Source organism: Lissotriton helveticus, chromosome 7 (assembly GCF_964261635.1).
Source record: "Lissotriton helveticus chromosome 7, aLisHel1.1, whole genome shotgun sequence".
In the NCBI taxonomy this organism is placed as follows: Eukaryota; Metazoa; Chordata; class Amphibia; order Caudata; family Salamandridae; genus Lissotriton; species Lissotriton helveticus.
This window is the reverse complement of record NC_136068.1, coordinates 1,208,532,201-1,208,552,353: the sequence shown is the minus strand read 5'-3', so window position 1 is coordinate 1,208,552,353 and position 20,153 is coordinate 1,208,532,201. Positions and strand designations below refer to the sequence as shown.

General features: G+C 45.8%; 1 protein-coding gene across 3 annotated transcripts in view; it reads left to right on the top strand.

The window, feature by feature from the left end:
- The window catches only part of RAB11FIP4 (RAB11 family interacting protein 4), a 1,218,119-nt gene that overhangs the window by 1,067,591 nt on the left and 130,375 nt on the right, over window positions 1–20,153 (top strand). Inside the window, exon 1 of one of the 3 annotated variants that reach the window (XM_078654400.1) lies at window positions 17,086–17,294. The exons of the other annotated variants lie outside the window; for them this stretch is intronic. The gene's annotated coding sequence lies outside the window, so the exon portion shown is untranslated. Of the gene's footprint in view, window positions 1–17,085; window positions 17,295–20,153 lie in introns of those variants that run through there. 3 annotated transcript variants of the gene reach the window in all.

The following is a 20,153-nucleotide window of genomic DNA, read 5'->3' as shown; positions in this document are numbered from 1 at the left end:
AAAACTTCAAGCGTACGCGTGAAGAGGTTCGTCACATCACACTCGTCTCCATCTCCGATATCAACTTTCCTATACAGAGTCGTTAGGTTTTCAGGGCCTTTCCCTTGGTATCGGTCCTCATAGGCATTAAGGGTATGGTAACAAAGGCGTACGACAAAGTGTTGTCTGTGGCTATTGGTATATGTATTGTACATATCCGTTATATAATCCTCACTTTCCTTTCGCACCACCAGTGTCTTGACAATCTTATCGATCCCAGCTTGTTCGTCCTTACTTAATCTATTCGATCTAGCGGGGTCTTTCCTTTCAGCTTCGGGATCATCTGAAGTCGCTGCTCGCGCTGCGCTGAGTACAAGGGGTTCGGTCGGCGCAGAGGCCATGGGGACCGAGGCTCCGGCACTATTCTCGCCTGTCGTTGGGGGTTGCGGGTGCTGTGCTAAGGGTTGGGAAGGGGCATATGGAGGGGGCATGTAGATGATCGGGGGACCTAGTAGTAAATCATCGTTCGTTCGCTGTTTCGAAGGTAGCTCGGGGTAAAGCGTAGAGGTTGTCCTAACGGGACACTGGCCCGAGGTTTCGGATTCTTGTTTCAGCTTGGCTTCCTCTCTTTCTTTTATTTCTTCCTTCAATTTGTTAGCAGTTAGGTGAGCTGCTTTGCGTAATTCCTTTTCTAACCTGACCTCATTTCTCTTTTTCCGCTGTTCTGTTTCTTTGCGCCACATGCCGAAGCTATCAAGCATAGTGGGTGTTGTTTTATTGTTGTAAAGGGCTGTTCCTAGTGCGTTTATTTTATCGTTATCGAAGGATCCTATCAGTGGCCACTGATTTTCCTGATCCTTTCTTGTGTATTTATGCCACAGCTTACTATAAGCCACGGTGACTAGTCCATATTTAGTAAACATGTCCTTATTAGGGGTGCCCTCCAGTGGAGCCGGATGGTTCACCTCTAATAAGCGGTCCGGGCTGAACCAACTACCAACAGACGGGGCGAAGATAGGCATGACGGGTTACAAAGGGGACAAAAGTCTGCACTACCTCCCCTTCACTATCCACAAAGACTAAACAGACTATTTCGACTCTGTGCTTGTTTGTAAATAGAGAATAACCCAAAGAGAACCAATTCCGAACAATAAATGTTCGGATAAACAATCAATCAAATGCGGGATAAAAATAGGCACGACGGATTACAATGGGGGCAAAAGCCTGCGTTACCTATCCTTCACTATCTGCAAAGACTAAACAGAGTATTGCGACTCTGTGCTTGTTTGCAAATAGAGAATGATCCAAAGAGAACCAATTCCAAAACAGTCAATGTTTGGATAAACAATCAATTCCAAAAATACTTGGATAAACAATCAATTCCAAAAATACTTGGATAAACAATCAATTCCAAAAATACTTGGATAAACAATCAATTCCAAAAATACTTGGATAAACAATCAATTCGCAATTCGCTGCGATGCACGACCTTACCCGGACCGTATGGACAGTTTCTCGTCTTCCGCTTCCAGCGCCCGATCGTCCTCTATTCTCCGTAATTGCCGTGGCACTCCTGATGGTTCCCAGTCAGGACCGTAGATCACTCGAGAGAGGTCTGCTCGGAACCGGTGAAGTCCGGATAATCGGCTGCCAGACGAGGGTCTATCGGGCAGGAGCTCTTCCCGATCGTTGCAGTTATTCACACTGTCGTCAGGACCTCTCCCACTGGATCCACGTGTCGCTGATGGGCCCCACGTTTGGGACGCCAATTGTTAAAAGGTAGGGCCGAATTCGACCAAGAACCTTTCAGTATTTGCCCGGCGTTAGCCGGCCTCTCATACCATTCGAGATTACCAAACAAAGAGGCAGGCACTGGAGACAGGAAGGCAAGAAACAGGAGTTTATTCCGACGGAGCAGAACACGTCAAATCAGACAACAGGGTATCTTCCCGAGGTGCTCTATACACAGGTTTATGACTTTATTGCATACAACACGTTCTTTGGCAATGCTTTGATGTACGGAAAGACATCCCCGGAATCCCCACTTCAGGCCCGTTCCCACACATATCTACAGTAGAGGTTCCCACCCCAATCTCAGCGTGATGGCTATCGCACAGCTGGACAATCCGCCGGGAGCGGGAATATGGGCGATCAGTCGGATATTGTGGTGTGAAGACATTGATTAATCTCGGCCCCCTTTGAAGAGAGGCGAGTTCCTACTGTAGGGGGCAATAAACTGCATCCGCAGGGCCAGGTGACGGCCTGGGATCAGCTCGAGCAATCTGGCACAGGGGAAGGGGGTTATCAAAGGGTCCGTTGGCATGAATGAGATGAAAGGGTATGTGGGATCCGCACGGGATGTGGCTCTGAGGCAGGGTCGCGCTGGAGGTGCATTTATGGCCCAGGCAGGAGAGATCGGGGGCTGGCAGGGCGCAGGGGATGCTTGCGAGGCCGGGGGGTGAGGGGGAGAGACGTGCGGGCTATTGGCGGTGGGCAGGGAGGCCAAGGCAATCAAAATGGCTGCTGTTTACGCGCACGTATGGATCTGATAAAGGACAAGATGGCGCCGATAATGTTTATGCCACAATCCAGATTTCAACAGTTACTTAACTGAGGTAACTTACCACTGTTTTCTTGGTGCTGGTGTCTTGCTGACACCCAGTCACAACAAACAGCAGGTTATGTTTTGTGCCTGAGTCATCTACTCAGCAGCAGATGAAGTGCCCACCTGAACTCCTTTGTTGCTGGAATTGAGGGCCTGCATGGGCCTTGCAAGTTTACGTTTTGTGACTGTAACATAACTTTCAAAGACCATCAATTGGGTAAGCTGATCCAAGCATTCATATCAGCCCCGCCCCCGGACCATCCGTACAACTCTTACCTCAGAGTTGTTCCGTCTAATGTACGAGGGTGAGGTCTCGTAAGGTGATGCACAAATAGTCCCTGTGATTCCGGTCTCTGTCTCCTGCGCTCCCGTAGTTTGGCTGGTCTCTATGAAATCCTGAGTCACGACCACATTCTGGTGCTCTATTCTGAGTGGGCGAGCTGGGCACCGATCCTTGGAAGTCATTCTCGTTGCTGTCAGAGAGTTCTAATGCAAAGCTCTGATCTTCATCTGTCATCTTTTTTTCTTTACATTTTCTAAATACAGGCATGTTGTGACTCATGGCTCTGTTAGCTATTACTGCCAGCTCTTACCTTTGCAGTTAATTATATCCGAGTACGAGGTCTAAAAGATCTGAGCACTCTCCTGTGCTTGCTTGACTCTGTCACTATGCTGTTTCCTCTTCTGCCCTCTTCGTTTCCCCAATGGCTATGGGATAATGTGCATCCATGTTTTGTGACAAGTTTTAGCCCCCGCCATAGGTCAACCCAGCATCACAGTGGCTGGAGTAGTGGAGTCAAATACCCACAAGACCTGTTCCCTCAGGCTTATCAAATCGCAAATCTGGACGTAGAATTTTTATTTTTATCTACTTTGGTCACTTCTTACAAGGTAATGTCCCATCACCTTATTTGCCTTCTGTTTATAAAATGGTGTTTTTATCAAATGACAGTCATACCCCATCAGATATTAAAGACGGGTAACAATGGTATATATACCAAAAAACACACCCATAAATATGTTTAATATTTCAAAAATAGTGAAAAAAGCAAAATGGCACCTCACATGCGCACCACCAGTTGAGCTTGCTGATTGGTACTCGCAAGGTATGCTCACTTTTATCATCATCGGTAACCATTTTGCTAAAACTTATAAGTGTCCCAAAAAAAGTGTGATCAAATGATTAAATAAAACACACACCCTATGGGCTTTGTGACAAACAAAACAAGACCCAATACAATATAAACCTGAAATAAAACACACAGATTACCAATTTTATTCTGTTCTTGTGCGCTTATTCAGAAATATAAAACCGGCTGCTTACATGCAGACCACTCCCTTTCTTAGCCGACATGTTTCATTCCCATTCAATCTTTCTGAATCTGCCTGATTTTTTGCTAGTCATATTTTGGATATAACCGTAATTTTAGGATGTGTAGAAATTAGGATCTCATTTTAATAATCCTTGACGGAGGATCCCTCCAAATCCACAGTGATCTGCAGGAAGAAGCGGTGAACTCTTGCCAAACATAGAAAGTTAGAAATTGATGTCTTTGAGACTTGATTTTATTTAACGGGAAAAACACCTAATCAGACTCTTGTCTGTGTTGAAAACCCCGAAATTGCCTTGAAAGTTAAACATAGACTACCGTAAAATGCTGAAATGCAATACTGACGGCGCATTGTGTTCTATTACAAATACTGCTTAACAATATAACTTGAATCAAAAATTATCTATAGAGTTTATGCTTTAAGGTGGGACAACATTACTTCAAATGTTGTTAGCATCTGGAGGTTTGACACAAACCCAATCTCCATTAAAAAAAAATAAAGCCTTTGTGTTTTCGTTTACATCATATCTGGATTTTGCTATTCATGTGTCTTTGGTGGATGTTCAAGCGCAGGAGGAAATCAGCTGTCTTCTCCCTGTCGTGTCTCCCGTTCTTTCACCCCGGAGCCTAGAGCCCACCAAGACTCCACATTCCATTTAAGGACAAGGAACACATGAAGGAAACAGGACACAACTCTCCCTCCAAGTCTGATATTTGGCAGCAAAGACATGTAGCTAAGGTTGTGAAAGGTTGGGTGAAATTTGGTTCACCTTGCCAAATTGTGGAAATCAGCAAGGATGGTTGTGATGTGAAATTAAAGTATGAACAATGGTGGAACAGAACTCGTGTGGTGAAAGTATAAAGATTCCCCACGTGTGATGCCCAGTTCTCAGCCGTTGATAGCAATATAATATAAAGTGCATTTGAAGAAGGCACATGTGTGAAAGGTGAATTTAAATTTCCTGTGAAATTTAGAGATTTTGTTGTAGAGGAATTGGTCAACGTATGTTACGTGTGTTTGTTTTTTAATAGTTGTTTATATTTGTATTTTTACAATATCTCTGGTTACAATAATGTCTTGTGTTACTGTTGAAGGGGGGAGGGGGTGTTGTGACCTATTTCGCGCTGATGTCCCTTGTTCCTAAATGGAATGTGGAGTCTTGTTGAGCTCCGGGTTCCAGAGTGAGAGAACGAGAGATGCGGGAGGGAGAAGGTGGTTGATATCCTCCTCGATGTTGTTGGTGTTTGCTTGTTTACTCGATACTACAGTAAAGGTCATTTTAACTACCTCCATGTCCTCGTTGGAACAGGGAGGTATAGACTTTAATGGTATTTGCCTAATTGTTCATTCTCCATTCCAGCCAGATGTGGATCTGAGTACCACAGGCGTACACTTGGAGCTCCATTTTGTATTGTTCAGTTAGTGAAGGTAGAAGGTGCACAGAATGTTGCATAAGAAGTGTGACAACAAACAGTGCAAGTAGTGCAAATCCAGCCCCAGTATTGTCATCGATTGGATTCCGTCCTCTTTGTCTATTAATCGGAATCTCATGGTCTCCAGTGTAATCTAATGCTTAGAATTAATATGGCCTGGTGGCCTTTCCCCATTGCACTTGGTATAACGAGGAGGTCCTCTCTCATATGTGCAAGCGCACCTTAGTTCTTGTCATAGGTCCTTTTCAGGTTGGTATTTTTGCAGCAGGTTGTGCTGATAGTTTACAAAGCTGTCTGTGTGATTCTCTTTCCATGATTTTCCTGGGTTAGATAGAATGAAAACAGATAATTTAAACTGTAAACGTTTGCCATAAATGACTGCAGAGTTCCCATGTGCTAGACAATTCTTTTCTTCAGCAGCCTGAATGGATTACCATTAAATTGTCCTAGAAGTATATATTAGTGTGCCAATAATCACACGCCTTCTTAAAACCTCAGTAGTTTCAAATGCATCCTGACACTGGATGCAGGTCTATAGAATATGCAAATCTACTGTAGTTGCGTCACTGCTAGCTCCACCTCCCCTGAGCGGTCCAACATGTGACTTCTACACTCCTTACAACCACCTCACATGCTTGCGTTAAAGACTGTCCCTCTTCAATGTGGCTGTGATCAGCTCAGATTCCAGCACCCAAATATACCGAATGCACATCACACGTGGTCTTGAGCAATTGCTGAGAAAGAGCTTTTTGTCTCCTCAGTATCTCTTTCCCACCCCCAGAAGGTAGGCGTTGTCGATCGCATGGAGTGCTGCCTCAAGTCAAGGCTGACTCCATCCATGGAATAACATTCCTGTATCTACCAGGACTGCCCCAGCACCGCTCCAGGTTTGGAAAGAGCGGTGGACCTCGACCGAACACAACACCTCAAGGGCGTGACAGTCTTACCCCTCTTGTCACAAGCTGACTGCATCCTTGTCTTTGACACTGTGCAATGTTCCGCTTGTCTTCCTACTAAGTTCATGCTGTGAAAGTACCACACACATGCATGTTAAATGTATAATGTTATGGTGGGTCAGAGGAATCACCCCTCCTCATATGGTGGACGCATATGAGTGATATGTGACAAGCTCAGGGATATGTGACGTGGTCCTTGATCATTTAACCATCTTCCACCACCCTTCTGAGCCTTGAGGCGTGAGCTTTTCGTGTGGAGAAAGACGCATTATCAGATTGGGTTGGTACACACATACACTGCTGGGTGCAGACAGTTCTCTGTTTTTCCGGGTTATTGTTTGTGTTGCCTTTTTATCTGCATAAAATAATCTCTTGTGGAGTAAGGCATTCCTAAGAGGTGACTGCAGCCAATGGAACTGAATGTTCCTTTGATGAAAAGGCACATTAGTACCCTTGACTGCGAAAGGTGTGTTGGTTTCAGTGAAAACCTTCCGGGAGGTGCAAGTTCCTGTATGTGCTTACTGTCCCCATGGCATGTTTTATTTCCTTGGTCACGGCCGCCTCCTTCCTGTTCCTTGCTTGTTCTTCAGTAATTGCTATATTGGTTCGTGTTTCTCGCTGATATTTCACATATTTAGTGTGCCAATCTTAAACATGTCTTCCTCTGATTCTGTCTGGGCTCTGCCTCTTAATATTTATATTCTTTCGGTGCCGCTGTGTTGTGAGATTTTTAAATTCTACAATCAAAGGAGAGAGTAAGGGAGTTTGTTCACTCAGAAGTGAACTAGAGATCACTCCTATTCCCCTGGGAGGAAATGTATCAAAAACAATGAGAGGAGTATCCCCTATGAAGTTGAAGAACAGACGTATCTGGAGGGCAGGTTTTTTTGGCAAGAAGGAGAAAATTCATCCTTTTGTTTAAAACCCCTCACTCACCAACCTAGTGGTGACATGCTTCATCATCGGGGTCCACCTTGGCGTCCTAGCGACACCAAAGTGTGCTGCGACACCTGTACTACAGTGGAGCGGGTTGTGACTGTGGGTGTGAAAAAAAATCAAAGATGTTAAAAATTGTCCTGGTTGTACTCAAAAATATAGTTTTAATTATAGAGCAACTGAACAATGTTTAAAAATTACGAGGGCGAGATCCTGGTAGGGAAGTTACGACCCAAGGATCTCTATATGTGTTGAGTGGTCAACATGTTTCTACCTTAAGGGCAATTGCCCGGTATTCATCAGGACCAGAAAAACAGGTGGACAGGGGGTGTGTGCTCCCTAAAAAGCACACCCGTGCCTTGATCCCCTGTGTACCTACTGGCAAAACGGCCAGTGGCTAATTCATTAGCCGAGCAGAGGACGTTAGGAGTAGGTCTGATCTGTACTTTCCCGCCTGTAACTAATATGTTACGTTTAAGGCATTAAACCTACGCCCTGCCCGTTGAAGCCCTGAGAGCTCATAATCGAGTCTCTTTTTCACTCTTTCATCTGCTCACTTATTTTACTGAGCAGCATATACCACTGGCCGTTTTGCCAGTAGGTACACAGGGGATCAAGGCACGGGTGTGCTTTTTAGGGAGCACACACCCCCTGTCCACCTGTTTTTCTGGTCCTGATGAATACCGGGCAATTGCCCTTAAGGTAGAAACATGTTGACCACTCAACACATATAGAGATCCTTGGGTCGTAACTTCCCTACCAGGATCTCGCCCTCGTAATTTTTAAACATTGTTCAGTTGCTCTATAATTAAAACTATATTTTTGAGTACAACCAGGACAATTTTTAACATCTTTGATTTTTTTTCACACCCACAGTCACAACCCGCTCCACTGTAGTACAGGTGTCGCAGCACACTTTGGTGTCGCTAGGACGCCAAGGTGGACCCCGATGATGAAGCATGTCACCACTAGGTTGGTGAGTGAGGGGTTTTAAACAAAAGGATGAATTTTCTCCTTCTTGCCAAAAAAACCTGCCCTCCAGATACGTCTGTACTTCAACTTCATAGGGGATACTCCTCTCATTGTTTTTGATAGATTTTTAAATTCTGCATGGAATGATATTATTTTGCAGTTCTGTGAGCCTGAAAAGAAAAGAGGGCCGTAAATTCTTGAAACAATGCTGTACGGAATTGGCTGTCTTTTGTCATTGGTAAGTTGCAACTGCCCATTAAGCACGGGTGTAGTTAGTCATTTTAAAGCAACAAAGAGATTGGGACGAATGTTTTCAACGAGATGCGCAAACCACCAGAATCCAGGATGGACACGTGTCGGCAGATCCCTGGTGCCTCCTGGACCTGTGATGACTTTGTCTCAATTCTCCTGTACTAACAGTTTGTTGTCAAGACTGTTTCTTGTGCTCTGTTGTTCTACCCTGGCATAAGGATGCTTGCAGGCAGCTTCTAATACTCTTGTGAGTAGTGTTGCAAATCTGGAACCTGATGGCCCCCTCTGCCTTTGATGAGAGTAGCCTTTTGCACAACCCAACCAAGCCTCCTAATAAGGTGCTGGGGATTTCTAGAGTACCACTGAAGGCAGCCTTTAAATGAAACGCAAAATAATGACTATCAAAAGGTTGTAACGTGAAATGTGTATCATAAAGTTGGGTTTGCTGAGTAAGAAATGTTACCCTAGTGGGCTTGCGCATGCTAGATAGAGTTGAGGACGCCTCCTGTAGGCCACTTGCTAAGGCAGACGGTTGAGAATGGAGATATATTTAGGGGGTCATTTTTTATGAGTTTTAGCACCTGTTAATATAACTCCGCTGGCCAAAACTGACAAATACTGGCTGCTGAGATCAGAATGGCACCACATGATCAACAGTTCCCTCAAAGTAAGCCGTGGGCCAGAGTCCATGCCTTGGGTGCCTCAAAATCAATGGTGGCAGCAAATCGTGTTTAAAAAATATATATATATTTATATATACCTGCATGCATTAACACCATATAGCAGTAAGTCACAGTAACACCTACTTTCGAAATCTGTACATATCATCTAGCAATTCGAAAGAGAAAGAAGAGAATAAAAGTTAGGATAAAAGTATGAACAGAAATAAAAAAGAAGAGGGTAGTGGGTGAGTGTGAGGGGAGGGGGGAAGAGTCTTCCATGGTATCTCATGGCTGGGAGGTCCCAGACGGTAAAACTAAACAAACCCTATGAATCTCCGTTAGCAGTCGCACGTGATCCCTGTGGCCGTGAGAGGTGAACTCCATCTGCATGTGGTGAGCAGGAGCCGGCCGGGCGGGGGTCCAGATGAGCTTGCGGGCATGGTGTAGAGGACGGGAAGGAGAAGGGAGGGAAGGATGACTATTTCCAGAGTAGAGTCTCTCCAAGAGGTAGTGGCAGTCAGGCCAGCTTGCTATTATGGGCATGTGTCCCTGGCAGGCGTATCTGCACAGGCATACAGATGGGGTAAAGTATGACTGAATGAATGAATTTTAATTGTTGGTTACTAAAAACCATTACATAAAACCATAGATACAAAAGGCACATTACAAAATTTAAAAACAAGAGAGTATCAGACAGATCAAGTTGTCTAGTTGCCCCGAGAGTACTGAGATGCCAAGGAGAAGGTTCATGGGCCGGCAAAGGGCTCTATGATCCGACCGGTGGAAGACTTCAGCATTGTCCGTGCTTGAAAGATAAACTTCCCAAAGGCGGCCATGTCCTTCACCGTGGACAGGGTATAGAGATGAAAGATCCCATCCTTTGCAGAGCGTAACCCCGAATGTCTTAATAATGGCCTAAGGTAAAGACTGCGGGGCCAACGCAGGGCCGGGCAGCAGAAGAGAAGATGGGCCATGGACTCCCATTTATAGCTGCACAGCCTGCATTCCTGCACTCCTGGGCTTTCCTTGCCGCACTGGTATAGCTCTTTGAGGGCCAACGGGTGTAATCTGTAAGCCAAGATCTTATGAAGGGCTGCACTGCCCACTGCCTGCGTGAGATGCTGTTTAGGAGTGTGCCGGGTGTGCGGGAAACACAGGGTCTCATGCAAGTCTTTTCTTCTCCTGAGGTACTCCAAATCCAGTTCCCGTGATCGAACACGCACTTGTTTTTTAATCACGTTTTTGATGGCAGAGTATGTAACATTTTCTGGGTTCCAGGAGTCCATGGCAAGGTTGAGATGAACCTTAGCGGCTTCGAGAGTGGACGACCAGGGGTTCCCTGGCTCTCGGAAGATACATTTCGAGACTGCCTTCAGTGTGTTCTCTTGTGCCGCCATTGTTAAAAAATAATATTTGCTTAATGTGGCCAACTCTTCCAGGTTTTGCAGGTTGAGTGAGAACTCCAGGCGGACGAGGATGTTTCTGGTGCAGCTTGGGAGGTGGAAGAGTCTCTTGTATGCCCTGCAATGAATTTTTTCTAATTCATTGCTCAGTTTGCCCGGGAATGCCTGGAGGGCATAGTTGAGTGCCGGTATATGCTTAGCTTTAAGTACTCTATTGATGGCCGTGGTAGACGGGCTGTATAAGGAGGCTTGCAGCTTGCAAATGGCATAGGTGATGGATTTACCTTTGGCCTGGATTGACTTAAGATGGGCACTTGAAAGCCCCGATTCCTGAAAACAGATGCCCAAATACCTGTACCGCTGTGTACTTTCCAGCAAAAGGTTGCCTAGCCTCCATTTCAAAGATTTTTTCTTTGGGTAGTGCCCAAATATAATTACCTTTGATTTAGTTCGATTAGCTACAAGCCTGTTTTTGTCGTTATATACGGCAAGTGCAGTCAGCACCTTTTGCAGCCCCATTCTCGTGTGGTCCAGGAGGACCAAATCGTCAGCATATTGCATAAAGTGTATTTTGCGCCCGCCAATTTTTGGGGTGGCCAGGGCAGCCCCGGTCAAAGCCCTCTCCATGTCTGCAGTGTATAAGTTGAATAATAGTGGGGCTAGCACGCAACCTTGTTTTAGGCCTCTTTCTGTGTTGATCTTAGCAGAAGCGTTGTCCCTTGAGAGTTTGATGCGCACCCAAGTTTTTTGATACAGGGACTGTCTCGCTCTTAGCAGCCCCGGATTGATGTTCCATTGGAGCAACTTGTGCCACAGAATTGCGCGGTCGACCCCATCAAACGCCGCCGAGTAGTCAATGAAGCAGGCGAAGAGGGGAAGACTTTTGTCTGTCCGTGCGCGATGCGCCAGGAAAGAAAAAGCGGTGATGTTATCAACTGTGGCTGACCCAGGTCTGAATCCGGTTTGACAGAATGGAAGGATGCCTGCTGCACTTGACCAGTCTGCGAGGTCCCTCAAGATGGCGCTAGCATAGGCTTTTCCCTCAATATCCAACAAGGCAATCATGCGATAATTGGCGGGTTCCGATTTTGGACCTTTTTTGTGAATAGGCTGTAAAAGCGAGCCTCTCCATGAATCTGGGACATCCCCCTGGAGCCAGCATTCGGAGTACAGGTGGGTCAAATTTTTTGTCCAAAGATCAATGTTTGCCTTGAATAGGTGCCCGGGAAGCCCATTGGGGCCCGGTGCGGCGTTTTGTCTGATGTTTTTTAAGATTTTGGCGACCAACAGTTTTCCCGGTGGGGCCGTCATCTCGATGGAAGGATCAATGTAGTCTCCAGCTAAAGGTGTTACATTTTGCATATTTGCAGGGCCATCATTAGTATATAGTGTTTTTACATGGGCGACCCAAGTAGAGGCTTCCAGGGCATTTTCCCTATGGTTTGGGCCTCGTTCCATGTTGCATATATAATTCCAAAATTCCTGTGTTTTTCCCGGGCTCAACAGGTCAAAAATAATTAACCATTGTGCTTCACAGTGGGCACGTTTTGCAGCCCATACCTTTTTTGCATGACCTTTTTTAGCTTCTTGTAGTTGGTTCTTGTTATGTTTTGTCCCGCATTTGTGGAACAGTTTACGTGTCTTGTTTAGTTTTTTGGCACTTAATTTGATTTCTATATTATGACCATAAGTAGGGAGGGGACGCCTGTGCGACACACTGTTCTGATTCCCGCGAAGGATCACCGCCAGGGTCTCAGATGTGGCATTCCAGCTTTCTATTGCGCACTTTTCCTGTTCACTCGATGGCCAACCTGCCCACTGATTAGCCCAGCTGTTAAATCTGGTTATTGCAGTTTGTTCCCATTTGATCCTTCTGGGCAACTTTATTAGTTCTTCACCATCGGCCGCTCCGATGTATTCAAGCTTGTGACATTTACCCATGGGGTAAAGTAGGTTGGAGCAGTGTAGTGTGGCATTAACCCATGTTATGGATACATGCAGCGTTGGGGGGTGATATGGCGCAGGTACCAATTGAGAGGGCTAATCGGCTAAGTAGTGCTATATAGGAACAGTGCCGAGACTTGCAGATAGATTTCCACCTTTTCATGTAGAGTGTAGATACATTTCTCAAAAGAGGCTGTCTTAAACATCTCAACCATCCTCTTCTTGGGGGTTTATGTGCTAATCGCCAGTGGTATAAGATACATAGTTTAGCTGTACTCCGCTCCATGGATGGGTAAGCAACGGTGTACGTGGTTGCTCAAGTGGCTGCTCAAGTCTTAGGCTGCTCAAGTCTTGAGTTTGCGCCATCCCACAGGGCCCGACGGTCATGGCAGTCATGATGCACATAAACAATGTCGCACTGCAGTTTTCTGCAGCACCAACAGTTCAAGTGAGGAAGGAGACGAGATTTTTTCAGTTTCGCAGGACCCCAATAGCAGCCTTGGAGTGTCTTTAAGAGACAGAATTTCATTCTAAACTCTCTAGCCCCTCTATCTAGGTTCTCTAAAAGCTCCACCCAGTCTTCCTCAGTGTAATCTACTTGCCACCGAGTACGGAGTCTCAGTAGCTGGGGTGGGAGTATAGGCGGCTTAGCAGTGAGTTATAAAATCCAGACATTACCCCCCTATATTGTCCCCAATGTCGAAGGTTTGATAACCCTGGAGAAGGCTGCACGTCCCATGGAGGTGTTCCCAGCCACTGGAGGAGACCGTGGCTGAATTGAAGGTATTTCCAGTGTTATCTTCCTGGGAGGTGGAATTCTTCCCTAGCTCCTCGAAGGATTCGAGAGCAACTTGGGAGATTACATTATCTAGAGTCAGGATGCCTTCAGTTTGCCACTGCTCCCAGTGGATCATTGCCTCCTATACGGATACTGGGTTTGTGCCGCTTGAGGGGCGCCTTTTCATGTATATTGGCATCCTATTAGCAAAATATTCTGCCGTAGATTTCTTGATTCGTTTGTGAATTTGATAGCTGATCTGTATGGAGTTTTTTTTGCATATGATCATATGGTTTCCTCATTAAGTGTTCTTGGGCCTTGCAGTTATTTTTGGCCGAGATAAGGGCCTCGTTGAACCAGGAGGCAGTGAGTCTCTTCTTCATAGAGACCTGTCTGACTGGGATAATGACATCTAGAGCATAAATGAGCAAAAGTTGCAAGATGTTATTTGCGATCTCTGCATTTGGGGGCAGCAGAGGGAGACTGGCTTGGATTTTCTGGCCCCATTTTTGGAGGTCGACCATTTTTCCACGGGCGTTTGAAAGTAGGTTTAGGGGCTGGTGTAGTCGCTTGGCGGGGTAGGAAAATGGACAGGGGAATCATAAAATAGTCGGTCCAAAGCATGGGTAGAGGTGGAGCAACCGGTAGGAAGCTGAGATTGGAGAAAACCAGGTTAAGAAGGTGACCAGCAGAACGTGTGGAACCTACAACAAGTTGGGTTAGCTGCATGGCAGCGTAGTCTTCAATAAAATGTGTGCCAACGCTGTCCAGAGTGACCTCCAGATGACGATTTAGGTCGCCATGGATGTGGCTATTTGCTAATTTGATGGCCAGAGGTGCGATAAAATTAGTCGGTGCCTCCCTGATGACTGTGGAAGGGCCGGAGGACGGTAAATTAGAAGTCCCAACAAGGTAAAGCTTTTACTCTAAGAAATTTTAAAGGGAGCGCTTCCGCAGTTTGTGATGGTGCATTGATACAGACTACTGATGTATGTGTCTTTATAAATCCTGGCAATGCCACCTCCTCTGCCACTAGTTCTGTTGAAGTTCTTCATGTAATAGCCAGAGGGGAGTGACAAGTCAGGTTTGGCAACCAAGGACTGGCCCAGCCCAGTGTCTTTGAAAAACAGAGACTCTGGTGCGTTGTCGTGAATAAAATGATAGACAACACCATGGTTTTTAAGCAAGGAACAGCAGTTAATACTGCAGAGATTATATTCCATGGGTGGGCTGGCCCTGAAGCCCCAGGTCCTGTAGCTGAACCCTGGGTCCTCCGGGACCCACACACAGGGGTCCCCTGAGGGCACAAAGTTCAGAAAAATAGTATGTTAACCTACAGGAGCTAAAAGGGGTAGGGTGCCTGGCCCCTGGTGCCATCCAGGTGCACCCAGTCACATAAGGACTTGCCTTTGGCACACCTTTGGCGCATCCACACCGCAGCCTTCATTAAATGTGCAAGGAGCTCTATCAGGCTCCTCCCGGCACATCTCCAATTGGTTCCACCCCTAGGCCAACCGATGAGAGCCAAGTTACAAGGCAAAATCAATGGGGAGCAACGACGCACAATATAAAACAGCAATAGTAAAGTGCAAAGTACATTTTGGTGTAGTCTTTAACACTCAATAAGCTTATTTTATATATGCTTGTAGTTCTGAGTACACTACTACTGTTGGGCATATTTTTAAAACTCATTGGGCCTTCAGAACTTTTCTTGCCCAGCTGCATTGAAACACTGAGGTGAGGTCTGACCAGTGCTTTGCACAGCACTCGGAGGTTACGGGTCAAACAAGGAGGTGCACTGAGGTCTTGGAACATCATGCCATGAGTGCCAAGCTGCCCAGCAGCAGGAAGGTCTTCTGAAGAAGTTCTTGTTGATGTTGGGTGGTGAGGTTGGGTAAGAGAGTGCAAGTACGCCACTGTTCATTGGACAAGGTGATGTGATGCTGAACAACTGCCATGATGGCTGCCGCCTCTTGGAAGTAGGTGTCTGGTGTGTACCTCTAGAGCTGAGGTTTATGCTGGTGATATTTCAATGTCAAGGATTGGGGCCACGAAAAATGGAGTGACCAAGGCGTCGGTGAGAAGGCGATGTTAGGATGTCGCCAGGGCTTTAAGTGGGCCGGGTCTCAAGGGGTCTGAGCACCGGCAGTTTTTTTCACGGGGCCTCGAAACGGGTCTCTATCGGGCTCTGTTTTGAGCACTGACACAGGCGGTCCGTTTTTTTCCCCAGATTGCAGTGACAGCAGTTTGCTGTCACTGCAATCTGGGAAAAAGTGCCAAGGATGCAAACCAAAGCCCGATAGAGACCCGTTTCGAGACAGCCTGCACATCGATGTGCGCTGCCCACACTGCTCACTTCTCATTAGCAGAGAAGTTAGGGCATGACGTCATGCCAGGTGAGCGTTGTGGAGGAAGGGAAATCCTTTAAAGAGTCATTTTCTTTCTGGATTTCCCTTCTCTTTCTGAAAGGCAAGAGTGTCACCAGGGCTTTAATTGGAAGCTTTGTCAATATTATATACAAGCCATAGTTGCAGATTATTTATCTTCTGCAACTAATAACCATTGACAAAACCAATAGTCCTTACTTGTTGTAGGTATGATGTTACTTGTTGTATCACATATCTGGATGCCATGACCGAAACAGCAAAAAACAAGTCTGGCGGCACACTGTGCTAAGCACAGATGTTTAGTGTGAGTGTTTAAAGCCACGCCCCTAATTACACTGGCCACGCCCCTTTGAGAGACCCCCCAGTTTTTTCATCCCACTTAAAGCCCTGGATGTCGCTGATTGGTACCATGGAGTGACCAGGGAGCAGTGTGCTTCCTTTGGCCTCTGCCTCACTGCAGCTGATGACGTGGCTTGAGCTATGCAGTAAGAGGCTCTATGTGAGCATGGATCTTAAGCTTACCATACGTTGATCTGCACCTCATTGCAGTGATGGGAGCCCAGTGGTAACAAGCGGGTGTAAATTATTGATTTTTGTGCCTGCTCTCCACTCATACGTTGAACTGGACTCTTTGCGATTTCAGTTCCCAGTGGCACAGGTACTTGTAGAGCAGCAATGCCTCTAGCTTTTATTATTTTAAGTGGACTTTCCTGCTATTTTGTTAGTTTGATTTATTTGACTCAATTTCTTTTAACATGTTTAAGCGTTTTGGTTACTAAGGAAACCGCTCTTCTTGTGAGAGAAATTGTTCAGGAGAGTCGCTCTTGAGACCATGAAGTGTATCGTTTTTTTTTGTCTCTTGTTATTACACAGAGCACAAAACTAATAACAGGCAGGTTCATTGCGCAAACACGTTTGGTGACGAATGAATTTTAAATTGCAAAAAAATGAACAAGTTCACCAGGCAGACAATCATACAGATCTCCCAATGCTAGATAGTTGAGGAGACATAGACCGGTCAGATGGAGTTTAGAATTAAACGGACACCGCTGATCTCTAATGCCAACTGTAACCAAAACGAGCTCACCTCACTTTTCCAGCCTTACTAAGAGCATTGAAATAACAGAAGTGCCAGCAAGTGCTGCATCGTAAAACAAATTGTTTTTTGACTCGGGAGAGGTTACGGGAAGCACCCAAAGAGACACTAGGGAGAGAGATGGATGAAATAATTTATTGTAGCTCTCAAAATTAGACTAATTGGGGTTCGTTTCCTAGATAAAATCTTACCGCCGCAATGGTCGCTTACTGCGAACGATTTCTGCAATTTCATCGCACATACATAGAAAGGCTCCATAATCCTGTCCTGAACCAGGCTTTATTTATGTTGTCCTGACAGTGATGAGTCACTGGAAGAAACAGGCTGAATGCACCTGCGTGCTAATCTCTGCACACAGCGTCAAACAGAGCAGCACGTGACGGACGCCGGGCTCGTAGCACCGCGACTGTTGGCAGGGATTTGTGGAGGGTCAACAAGACGCTGCAAACAAGAGCGGCACCTTTCAGTGTAAGCCGCTGCTCCAGCAGGCCGGACTCGGTGGCGAGCGAGCACCAAGTGTCTGTGGCTTCAGCAGCACACGTCCAGGGCTGTGAAGACGGTGAGTCCGTCACTCTCCAGGCAAGAGCCGCAAACACAGCCACAGGGCACCTGAGGCCACGTGTGTCACCCCTTACGCTTGTGAGAGTGGTGTCGTTTCATTTGGATGCTATCTTGGCCCAGACCACATACACTGGAGCGGTTATTCGTGTCCCGGCTTCATCGCCGCAACTTTCCGTGGAAATTTGAAATTTTCAGAGAATGGATCAATTATCAAATTTAAGGGTGTTACAGTTTGGAGAAGAGTTACTAAAAGAAGGATAAGAGGTGCAACCGCTGGAATATTTAGTCTTTTTTGGCGCATTGATGCAGGAAATAGCTGACGTATTACAGATAATTATACCTAGCTACAAAATAATCTTTTTTCGTTTTTGCTTTTGTACAGAACATACGGTGTTTGTACTGAGCTCTGTGATGCTTGCCCTGAGCTCACATGCAGTGAGGTGGCAGCGGGTTATTGGAGAGCCGCCAGGGGGACTGTGTTAGAAGTGGATTGGGCTGGCAATTGAAGTGGGGGTGGGGCGGGGGCACGGTCGAAGCAGTGCCACACGAGTGTGGGACTGGGTAAATGCACACAATCACAGCATGGTATAGTTTGGGTGATGTGTGGGAGATGGGGCAGTGGATGGAGCACGCTTGTGTGAAGCGTATGACGTCGGGATTATTGCCAGCGGGCATAAGGAAGCATACAGCCCATCCCTGGCCGAGCACCATAAGAGTTCTTGTAGTGTAAACCATTATTTTCAAACGCTTTTCATGAAGGTGAAGAGAGAACATCTTCCCACGTCATTAATATTCTGGATAGCACAGGTAGATGAGCGCAAAACACACCGGTCATTTCTGCACATAATACTTAACCTTGCCCCACTCTCATTCCTTACATGCAAGTTAGACAGCAACAATGTCTTCCGGGGGGCAGTGATTGGTTAATGTGACGTCTGTTCGCGTGAGATCCATGCTGGGACTGAAACAGATAATCCTCACAAATCACTTTTACTGTGAAACGGCTATTAATTCGTGAGTGGGCGGACACTATTCTGTACAATCAAATGGCGGGCGTAGCTGCTATTGCCATGAGTGTCTGGCAGCAAGCCACAACACTTCCTGTGACGTCAGAGTGACTATGGGTCAGACATGTCAATCATTTACCTGCCAGGAGTTGCTGTGAACTGATTTGCGCCCACTGTTATAAGCAGTTGTGCCAATCCTTTTTTAAATGTTTACCAAAAATGTAAGAGATGAACTCTGTGACCTATCTTTGGAGCTTTTCGATTGCACATTACAGTGGGTGTTTTCTCTTTATGTTGGCTCACCATAACATGGCATAAAAACTGTTTAAAAGTTTGTCAGTAAGGTAGAGTTTTGTTTCTTCCTATTTGCAAGCTTGAGTCATACGTTTAATAATGAAATCTCTCAGTTTTAATATAAGAATTAAAATGGAGAGCATGATTTATCGGAGGCATCCATCCCATCTGCATCGCACAGCAGATAAACCTTAAAAATCTTTCCAGACGTTCAGGATGGATGGGGCAATATTACAAGCAGTGAAAAATGTTGTTTTCTCAAATAAAGAGAATAGCAGTTAATACGTAAAGGAAGAGGAAAGAAAGCAAGAGGGAAAATCCGTATACCAATCTGCAAACTATGATGTATCCCGCTGCGAATAATATATTGAAGAAACAAATTCATAGTTATGAGGTTTTCTCTACATATAATTGCTGGATATGATAGCTCGGCTAAAAGGAGCTGTTTCACATCTCAATTCATCTTACTTTTTGTTTATTTTCTGACAGATAAAACAGTATTATTAGCAGCGAAACCAGAAGTAGCAGCTGTGCCACAGGGCTGCCATATTTTTAAGGTTCAGAGAAAAATTTCCTCCTCCAGCATCACATGTGACTGTGCGCTCTCATTACCCACTGATGAATACATGACGATTTACCTCTCACCATGACGCAGCCTTTAGTGTAACCCCGGGTTTGCTCGATCTCTCCCAAACTGCTATCCATTGTCTGCAACTGCTAATTAATGGCATTAATAGATGTAAGTTAAAAAAACAATGCGTTATATTTTAGCCCTTGAAAATAATGGAAGGCCCTGCCTTTTGTAGGTAGTTTAAAACCATCCACATTAATAGAAAATTGTAGGAAGACTGCTTATTACAAAGTCAGCTTTGGTCACAAGCCAGATCCCGGCTCAGCAACTGAGGCAGATTTCACAGCGCTATGAAGAGACTGAAGACACCAAGGCCCATGGAGGTAGCTAGGCGTGGCAGTTGGCGATGGCGCAATGACTCAATGAGGTAGCCAGCCCCATGCTTGGCAGTTGGTAAAAGCGTTGTGAATCAATGAGGTAGTCAGAATCATTGCTTAGCAGTTGGTGATGGCACAATGACTCAGTAAGGTAGCCAGGCTCCTCGCTTGTCAGTTGCTGATGGCACAATGATTCAGTGAGGTAGCCAGGTTCGTTGCTTGGCAGTTGGCGATGGTGCAATGACTCAATGAGGTAGCCAGACCCCACGCTTGGCAGTTGCTAATGGCATTATGAATCAATGAGGTAGCCAGGTCCCACACTTGGCAGTTGGTAATGGCATTATGAATCAATGAGGTAGCCAGGTCCCACACTTGGCAGTTGGTAATGGCATTATGAATCAATGAGGTAGCCAGGTCCCACACTTGGCAGTTGGTAATGGCATTATGAATCAATGAGGTAGCCAGGTCCCACACTTGGCAGTTGGTAATGGCATTGTGAATCAATGAGGTAGCCAGGCCCCACACTTGGCAGTTGGTAATGGCATTGTGAATCAGTGAGGTAGCCAGGCCCCAAGCTTGGCAGTTGGTAAATGCATTGTGAATCAATG